Here is a 9,652-nt window from a genome sequence, read left to right as displayed (position 1 = left end):
TAGCACTAGAATATCAATTTTATTTTTTTAAACTATGGTTACACCAAAACCTCTGTTGCAAATATACTTGCATGATGGATGCATGACCTAACTAACAGTGCATGTGACGTCGACACGAGACATCACAACATATATACTAGGAGTCATCAGCCATACATGATTCAGCCAGAATAAAATAAAATAAACCAGCCATACATGAAGATGCCAACAATGCATGCATGCATGCAAATGGAGTAATATATACGGATTCATATTTATTTTTGTTTAATGTCTTGCAGTGAATATATTAATGTGTATATATGTGTATTTATACAGCTGCCCTCACTCACCTAACGCAACTTCAATTCTAAGGGTATATAAAATTATAAATAGGCGACGACGATGACGCAGCGAAGAGGCCGGAACAGTTTCCAATTAAAGTTTGCTTTACGATCATTCCTTGTGACTTCCTCATTCAGCCTACCTAGCACCGTTCAAAAAAAAAAAATCAGCCTACCTAGCTAATCCTTCCATTCCTCCTCGTTTTGGGTTTGTGATAAATTCAAATTTACCAAGTTAATAGAAAAATATACTTTTAGCAATATTTCAACACAAAACGAATATGCTATACTCCCTCCGTTTCTAAATATTTGACACAGTTGATTTTTTAAACATGACCGTTTGTCTTATTCAAAAACTTTTGTGAAATATGTAAAACTATATGTATACATATAAATATTTAACAATGAATCAAATGATAGAAAAAGAATTAATAATTATTTAATTTTTTTAATAAGAAGAACGGTTAAACATATTTAAAAAAGTCAAGAACGTCAAATATTTAGAAACGGAGGAAGTATTTAATAGCGGACTTAAAAAAATTAATTCGGTGCTCCATTTTAATTTACTTGTCGTTCTATAACAAACCACACACAAAACTAGTAGGCAATAAATTACATTGCTATATTCATAAATTACATTCTAATAATCTTTTTCAAAGCAAACATTAAAATTCCTTGTGAGGTACTGATGAAAGAACTTTAATGTACGTGTTTGTCTATTTGCATAAATATTTTTTAGAAAGCAAGAATAATCAATCAAATTACAAAATTCAACTGCATCATATATGCATGTACCCTGTCCCATAAAAAACCAACCTATTACTGGATGTGACACATTCTAGTGCTACGAATCTAGTCATACTTCTGTCCAGATTTATTATACTAGAATATGTCATATTCAGTTTTAGATTCGTTTTTTTCGGGACGGAGAGAGTATAAAACTTTGCCGCAAGCTTATTACTAGGGAGATTTTCATATTATTGCTGCTTTTAATTTTACCTAGGTTAGTTAGAAACATTCAGACATGTACATATACAACCACTATATAGAGTACAGATCGATTGGCTAGCTAGCTAGGTATACTACTAGCACACACCGACACACGTAAATGCAACTTAGGCCGTGTTTAGTTTGTCCCAACTACCCTAAATTTTCAACTTTCTATCACATCACATCACATCACATCCAAAACTTTTTTACACATATAAACTTCTAACTTTTTTTTTTTAAACTTCCAACTTTCCTTAAACTTCTAACTTTTTTTCAGGAACTAAACCCACCCTTATACACAGTGATCTGTCTTCTGTACACCGTACTAGAGTCGTATATATGCAGACAATCAAATCTCTCCCTACATGCATGTACGTATATGTATACACGAGAACTTAGTAATACATGCCTATACGTACGCAATGAATCAGTTTCTTTAATTTGTACAGAAGATTCCACTAATTACTACCTTGTCCTAGAATATAACATAAGTCTTTTTTGCTTTGAATTTAGATAAGCATTTGCCTAAACTTAAAGCTAAAAATATTTATATATTTTAAAACGGAGGTAGTACTTTACACCGAAATCAATTAATGTACCGCATGATTAATTAATTAGTAGGAATATAATTTTTTTTGGGAAACAATCTCATATAACTAACTGTTAAAAAATATATATTTAAAACTTAAAGTATCATCGAACAGGTTCCTTTTAATTCGCAGACAATGAGACAAGACGATCAAGTCCCACAGTGAGTTATATGCTGCTTTTGGGTGTGCAACAACTAACCTATATAATGACCCATCCTAAACTAGGCCATAGCTAAGTTGTTTAGTAGTTTTTTCATATTACAAGACTTTTTTCTAGTAAACATGTATATGAATGTGGGCAATACTAAAAAGTCTTGTAACCTAAAACGGAGATGGTATATACTACTCCTACTACATTACTCCCTCCGTTTCACAATGTAAGTTATTTTAGCATTTCCCACATTTATATTGATGTTAATAAATTTAGATAGAACATCAATATAAATATAGAAAATGTTAAAATGACTTATATATATTGCGAAACTGATGAAGTAGTATTCATATGTATGCATAGTACGTAGTTAATTTGGTACACTCATCTATTGTGGAATAGTCAAATGTATATAGTGTGTGGAAGTGGAATAGTCAGATGTATATGGAGTGATCTGCCAATTAAAGTTTGTGTGTGTACGTGTATCAAACATGCAGGCGTCATCTATCCGGCCCTGTCTGCCTGAAAATATATCACTGATGCAAAGCATATATGCTAAGATTCGGGACAAATATGTGAACATGTTATTTACTACAGTAAACACGGTGTACGCACGTACGAATGTACGAGCCCAATATATTTGCAGTAGGCTTGAGATATTAATTAATTTGTATAATAATTAAGTTATGTTCGGATCTTAGTTCATTACCGTTCTCTGTACTGCATGAATATATCCCCCAAAGATCTCACTGCCTCATGCAAGCATGGTGATATAATGCATGCAGATCGAGTGATATATATTTTCACTGGCAATATATATCTAGGTTATTTTCCCTCAAAACAATTGAGAATTTGCTCTATATATACACAGTTTCAAGATTTATGACATATACATTAAGTTTCCAAGCACCCTTAAAATTTCTAACATTGTTAAGGCTCTAAATCAAACACATCCAACGTTGAAATATGGGTATGGGCGTTAACAAAGTAAATAAGTCCTTAATTTGATTTTTTTTCTGTTAATACTCATGCGGCCATTATTGGCAAATCTCTATCTTAATTCTTACCCCTGCAGGTAACGCCTATAGTTAATTCAAGCATTATATACCTGGCCTATATTAAACCATAGTACCCTGCTTGGTCCCAACTGTGCATGTACGTACTGCTGCAATGTTAATCGAAAGATATAAAACTGTACTAAAGAACTGCGATGGCAGCTAGAATGCAGAGAGGCTTCTGCACGTATGATTGGTCACTGGCTACAATTACTGGACCAGCAGCTAATTGATCAACATGTACATACTTCATCTGTTCCAGAATAAAACGAATGTAAGTAAGAATGTGATATAATCTACTAGTATAATAAATCTAGACATAACTTTATCTAGATTTATTTTCCTAGATTATAACTCATCTTAATGTAGGCCTTGTTTAATTAGATTCAAATTTTTTTCTTCAAACTTCGAACTTTTCCATCACATCAAATGTTTGTATACATGCATGAAGCATTAAATGTGGATGAAAAAAACCAATTATATAGTTTGTATGTAAATCGCGAGACGAATCTTTTGAACCTAATTACGCCATGATTTGACAATGTGATGCTACAGTAAACATCGCAAATAATGGATTAATTAGGCTTAATAAATTCGTCTCGCAGTTTACAGGCGGAATCTGTAATTTTTTTTGTTATTAGTCTACGTTTAATATTTCAAATATGTGTTCGTATACTTCAAAAAATTTTCGCACACGAACTAAACACAGCCATAGATTGTTTTTTTTAACGGAGGAAGTATATATGATACTATAATATATCGTCCGTACACGTACGGTGTATATATGTCAGTCTTATATACTACTAAGGTTGTGTTTAGTTCCACGCCAAAATTGAAAGTTTGAAGAAATTGGAACGATGTGATAAAAAAGTTAGAAGTTTGTGTGTGTAGGAAAATTCGATGTGACGAAAAAGTTAAAAATTTGAAGAAAAAAGTTGGAATCTAGACAGGGCCTAATATACTATGCTCGCATAGTTGCACCAGCAGCTTGGTAGCTATAGTACTCCCTCTATCCCCTAATATAAGACGTGGCCAAAGTTGGCACGGTCTCCAAAACTAATCTTTAACTTATAATTTCTCATATATTATAAGGTTTGTAGAAATAAAATTATAATCATATGAAAATAAATTTAAATCTCAATCTAATGATATAATTTTTAACCAATAAAATTCATTTCATATTATACCAAGTGTTGGTTAAATGTTTTAAAGGTTGAATCTTAAAATGTGTGCACGATTTATATTATGGAATGGAGAGAGTAATAAATTAAGGGAGAGCAATGCATGCAACTACGTGGTAATTAATTAAGCCAGTAAAAATGTTATAGTTGCCTGGAGACATAATAATGCAACGTACGTACGTGCAGGCCGGGAACTAGCTCTCACAGTCTCACTAGCTAGTCATTGCATGCCCCCGTGTACTCCAGCCGTCTAAAAAATAAAATAAACCCTAGGTTTCCGTGTGTACTCCTTCCATCTAAAAAATAAAATAAATCCTGAGTTTCCGTATTCAATGTTTGACTGTCCGTCTTATATAATTTTTTTTTATAATTAGTATTTCCATTGTTGTTAGATGATAAAATATAATTAATACTTTATGCGTGACTTGTCTTTTTATTTTTTTATAATTTTTTTAAATAAGACGGACGGTCAAACGTTGAATACGGAAACTCAGTGTTTGTTTTTTTTACGGAGGAAGTACGTACGTAGTACTACACGTTTGCAATAATATATTAATCAGCAAGGAAATATTCGCTGTAAATTAATACAGCTATAGCTGGCTAGCTGCTCCTACTATACGCGTACGCATGCAGCGTACAGTACCATATTTTTGTTTTCAGAAAAATTAAGGGTACATATAGGTGTATATAGTAGCGTACAGTACTGTAAATGTAAGGAGAGCAATGGATATGATCAAATTGTCAATTGAATGGTACCATGAGTACAATTATGGGAGTGATGAAGTATTAATTTGAGCATGCATGCAATGCAACGGACGTAGGAGAGGAAAGAAAAACACTTACTGAAACCTATGTCATGTATGATCTTGGAAGACATACGTATAATTATATAGAAGACGTATTTACACATACACCACTATGCACGCAACCAACTTGCGAGTGTGCCCTCTCTCTCCCCACGCCCACGTGGGTTTGTAAATTAAATGGACATAAACCTGCTGCAAATTTCTACCTCACTAATTAAATACCTATTGAAATTGCGTTTGTCTAAATCCACAAATCCGATTTTGCTGCCACACCAACCCAGCCAACAACAATTGTCAGAAAATGGATGATTTAATTTTGCAGAAAATATATGGCGACTCATGGGGGTCCATTGTCCTTTTTCCACTGCCTTGTCCAGATGCAATTCAACATCCACGATCCAACAAGATTCTCATATTTGAAATAAGTATTATCCCATTTTCAATCTATTATCTAAAAAATGTGAATAGATCATGTGTGTTTATCGATCTATGCATGCGCATTGGCGGATCTAGAAATCTAGATGAATGAATGAAAATTACTATCATCCATGCATGCCACAGCAATGGTCGATCAATTGTCGAATTGTCATGTAATATTTTAATAAATATGAATTTTTTTCCACATAGGAGGTATAACTTCTGACCAGGTTCTAAATTTTATGGATGAAGTTATAAATTCCACTATCACCACAACAATAGTACATGCATAAAGAAAAACAAATGCATGGTCTATTGGTTTTACACAATTAATAGCTTGTGCAAATCGTATAGTATCGATCCAAGGACTTAGAAATATATAAACTTATATAGTAGAGCTAGTACTAGCAATACAAGGATACGAACTTCTCATGCTGTCATGTAAGTGTGATATAATCAGATCGAATATACATACAATGTACAATGAAGTACGTGGGTCCGAACTGACATGGACAGATTAATGCATGGTTGTGATCAACTTTAAAATTGTTAAACTCTAAGGAATGGAATGCAGGAAGGACCACGATATATATACACACACACAGAGCACCAGACAAAGTCTGTTTAATGCCAACGGATATTCTGCTTCTCCCGTATATTTCATCCTTCCTGCATCGATCTTTCATGCAATATATCTTTCATGCTTATTATATAGCTACTCCAAGAATATGTAGTTAGATCCCTAATCTAGATTGTGTAATTTGATAGAAATGATATGTAAAATCCATGCATATAGAAGTCTCATTCAGAGATACAATCAATTAAAAATACTTATATTTTAGAACGAGTAGAAGGTTCTCATCAGCTGCTGAACAAAGCAATATATTATTTTTCGAGCGGTGAAATGAACAGATCAAGCATATATCATTTTTTTTTCACTCGGTGAAATCCCCAGATGGAGCCCATGTATATATACCGTATCTCTGTGGTGCCAAACACGTAGGGCCCTAGTTAATTTCTTGTCGTCCAAATGGCGAGTCTTTATATCATTGGCGCCAAATTAAACTAGATTGGCCCCAGTTAGTTAATTAATTAATTAATTAATTTTGTTTTTGGAATGGTCCCTATCAATTACTTAATTAGTTGACACATGTTAAGTTTGATATATGTTATGTTGTTCCATAATTCAGTTGGTCACTTATTAGAGGAGCTAGGGATTTGTTTCTTTTCCAACAAACATAACTTAATTTATTGCTGTTGTGCACACATTTGTGCTAGCTTGATGGCAGATGCCAGGGATGTAAAATATTTTTATTGTCTTAAAAAACAAATGCATAAATATATGCTACTGTATTGGGTAGTACAGTCTCATATGGACCAAAATTAAATAAGCTATTGAGCTACTAGCGGACTAGAACTAGATGAAACTTAGCCATCCTTGTTTAATTACCGTAAAAAAAACGCATATATTAATCGGTAGGTGAAATATACTCCCTCCGGTAAAAAAAAGTTACTTTGGTTAGTGTGAAGTCTTAAAACAATGAATATAAATATCTATTATATTTTAAAGATATTTAGATTTCATGCACATATGAAAATAACATTCTCACGGATTATTATTTCACCAAATTAAGATGCTATATATCATAAGAGTTGTAGTTTACCAGGTTTAAACTTTAAACATAAAACTTGTTTAAAACTCCCTGCTAGAAATGCTTGTATGGTTTAGTAGTAGAAACGTGGACTTGATCCGGATATATAGGCTGCCAATAATGCAATGACCTGCAAACAGAGCTACTACTAGTGCAGACCATGCGTGCCGATTAGACATGCCCTACCCATTCTGGGAAACAGGTTTGCATGGTTGGTGATCCCATGCCTGCTTGCTTGTTGCATCATCATGTGGATCGATCGATGGATCGAATTCTTAATCCTGATTAATTAATTTTGCGTGTACTTTGGAGTTGGGATCATGGGGATCCGAGCACTAAACTTCCTCATGTCGTTGACTCCATGTGGCACTGGATTACATTTTTTCACTTTGGGATCATCAGCTTAGCCCCACGGCAAGCAAGCAACTAGCTCGATCGGGTGAATAATAATAATCTCTCTTTCTTTGGACTTCTCGAAACTGAATCGAGTTACAAGTCCAACACAAGCATGAAGAATTGCAATGGGCTATCGCAACTTTCAGTTAAAAAGTTCAGCTAATATTCTAGCTTGGGCAGCTGGTTAATTTAGTACTCCGATCCCTCTCTTCCTAAAAAATATATATAGGTTGTTTACGAAAGATAAAAAAAATCCCTTTTAATCAGCTAATAATCAAAATTTAAGTTTTGAATTGTTGGATTCCCCTCTTAAGCACCTAATTGGTTAAAAATGCTTAAATTTTCGTGTATTGAAATCATTGTTCCAGAAATAATGATATGTGTACAAATTAAATTTAAATTGTAGAAATAGTTATATTTGGGGATGGAGTAGCTCTCCGGCTTAATTACATTTATTTAACTGCATTGAGACAAAATTAATTCAGACTACTACAGCTTAATTACATTGATTAATTGCATTGTAGACAAAATTCAGACTCTGGGCCAACGCTAGATTGAGTTTTATTTTTTATTTTTTTTGGGGGGGAATGGGTAGGAGCTCTACCATTTTTTTAATAGGAGAGAAAAAAACAATAGTTCACCTCAAGGATTGAGTTGGATCGATCAGATATCATTCCGACCAAAACAACTTGCTCGATCGATCCAGACGGGCCATCGATGTCTGACCGGTTGTCGACAGATTCGTCAGGAAACTCGCTCTCGCATGCGTGCTCCCGTTACTCCATTGCTGGGATGCAAACTGCAAACTCGCAATGGCGAATTAATCCTGACGCGATTCATCCTCTTTACAGCTTAGCACTACTCCCTCCGTCCCATGATAATTCAACTCCTGGATTCCCAATGCAAACTTAGTACAACCATGAAAATACCGAAATGCCCTCAACAACAACATTACACAGGATTGTACTGGGTTCTCTGCACTGTCCTCACTGAAAAAAAAGGTTTAACTGGATTCTCTGCACGCATCAATTACACAGGTATCCAGCAAAAAAAATGAAGTTTTAAATTGAATATGTTAACAAAAAATTAAGAACCTCTAGTCTGAAAAAAGAAATCGTCAAAAAAAATACTACTCCACAATCTACAAGATGGTTTGCATCCATAATCTGTTAAAAAATACTTCTCCACAATCTGTAAGGAGTAGGAATTAATCTGCAAGAACTAGAAAGAACAAAGAAATGTGTTTGCATCCACCAAGGTGGCCTGTAGTCATGTGTGTATTTATCCAGATTGACCCTGCAAGAAGTCATCACCAAAATCCAAGAACTTAGTATAGTTAACAAGGTGAAAGGGCAGAAATAAACACCAGAGAAGAAAGAGTGATGGAAAAAGAGTGGTGGAAAAGTGTACTTGGGTTTATTCTAATGGCAAAGCTTCTCGAACCACCTCAGCGCTGGGAGACACAAAATCGTTGGCTCCTTCATCAGATCCGCCATTGCAAAAGCTTGTGCATCAGGCTCCCTGCAACAGATCCACTGGCGCTGGAGACCATAGGCTTGCGCCTCCGCCGTCGTAGCCAAGCAGCACCTACATGTTGCGTTCGCCTTCTCCTGCATCACAATCGCAAGACCCTACCTCTGCCGCCGTACTGCTAGTGCCTCATCCGAGCCATCTCAATCCGCCGGGGCTGGCGCCGCCCCCGCCGACCTGTCGTATCCATGACATCACGGGAGGTCGCAGGGAGGGAGAGATGGATGGAGCGTGGAGGGAGGGGAAATGACTCATCGCCGTCGAGGGATAAGTGAAGGTCGTGAGGAGAGGGAGGAGATGAGACCGGGCGGTGGTGGTTTTTTTTTTAGCGCGGTTGTGTGGTGGGCGAGAGGAGAGAGACGGGCAGGGATAAGGATCATTGAATATTTCTCGAGTGTTACGCAGAAGTCGGTTTTTTCTGGGACAAATCCTCACCCCGATTTCTTTCTGGGACGGAGGGAGTATGTCTGCAGGCAATGCAATTCTCTGCCGATGCAACCAACTGCAGCCTGCAGGATTGCAGGCACACACGACGGAACAAGGCTGCGCGCGTCTTCCTCCGGT

General features: G+C 35.6%; 1 long non-coding RNA gene across 1 annotated transcript; it reads right to left on the bottom strand.

Moving 5' to 3' along the window:
* Positions 1 to 8,433: 8,433 nt before the first annotated feature.
* LOC112939392 (uncharacterized) lies at positions 8,434 to 9,382 on the bottom strand. The gene is made up of 2 exons (XR_003243078.2): positions 8,969 to 9,382; positions 8,434 to 8,854 (listed from the first exon to the last, which is right to left on the bottom strand). It is a non-coding gene; the product is annotated as an uncharacterized lncRNA (long non-coding RNA).
* Positions 9,383 to 9,652: the final 270 nt, after the last annotated feature.

The sequence above is a fragment of the Oryza sativa genome, chromosome 6, assembly GCF_034140825.1.
Source record: "Oryza sativa Japonica Group chromosome 6, ASM3414082v1".
In the NCBI taxonomy this organism is placed as follows: Eukaryota; Viridiplantae; Streptophyta; class Magnoliopsida; order Poales; family Poaceae; genus Oryza; species Oryza sativa.
The sequence above is the reverse complement of the archived record's forward strand: the minus strand, read 5'-3'. Positions and strand labels throughout refer to the sequence as shown.